The following is a 696-nucleotide window of genomic DNA, read 5'->3' on the forward strand; positions in this document are numbered from 1 at the left end:
GGAGGTCACTGTGAAACGAGGTGATAAGATTGGGAATAAAGGTGTGTCTATGATGTGGGAGGAGAAGAAGAGATTAAGGCTAAATAGATATTGCAGTAGAGATAGCCAGTTTTCCCTGAGGATTCACCCAGTCTTTCCTTCTTCCTTTTAACAATGGAACCTGCCGAGATTTAGCTGGCTGCATGGCCCCAGCCCCTTATTATAGGCATGGGACTTAGTTCTGATTAATGGATGTGAATGGAAGTGATATATCCAACTGTGGGGTCGTGATCTTTAAAAAGAAAATTTCTGTATACTTACCTGGCAGGGGAGATACCATGATCACGAAAGTAGTTTTCCCAGGGCGAGGCTTATCCATTGCACTCCAGATGTGCTGACCCCTGCAATTTCCCCAAGTGTGAGAAACTAGACTGCATCATTTGTGGTAGTGGGGGACTGCATTTGTACTTTCCCCTGTTTTTGTTTTTTTAAAGAAAACTTTCTTTAAAAAGTTTTCAACAAACTTTCTTCCTCCTACCCCATTATGTCCTAATGAATACAAGATGCTGGTGAGCCAGGCTTAATTGCCTAGGGGAGATTAATACCCCCAGGGAACAGTGGGGCAATAATCTGGAGGTAACCTGGGCCATTGTGTGATGTCATAGAACTGAGACTAGACCAGTTATCTCTGGACAGGAAAATAAATGTTGAGTTCTC

General features: G+C 43.1%; 1 non-coding gene across 1 annotated transcript; it reads left to right on the top strand.

Moving 5' to 3' along the window:
* The first annotated feature begins 292 nt into the window (after window positions 1–292).
* LOC118147886 (U1 spliceosomal RNA) lies at window positions 293–456 on the top strand. The gene has a single exon (XR_004734586.1). It is a non-coding gene; the product is annotated as a U1 spliceosomal RNA (small nuclear RNA).
* The last annotated feature ends 240 nt before the right edge of the window (window positions 457–696 follow it).

The sequence above is a fragment of the Callithrix jacchus genome, chromosome 1, assembly GCF_049354715.1.
Source record: "Callithrix jacchus isolate 240 chromosome 1, calJac240_pri, whole genome shotgun sequence".
Classification (NCBI taxonomy): Eukaryota; Metazoa; Chordata; class Mammalia; order Primates; family Cebidae; genus Callithrix; species Callithrix jacchus.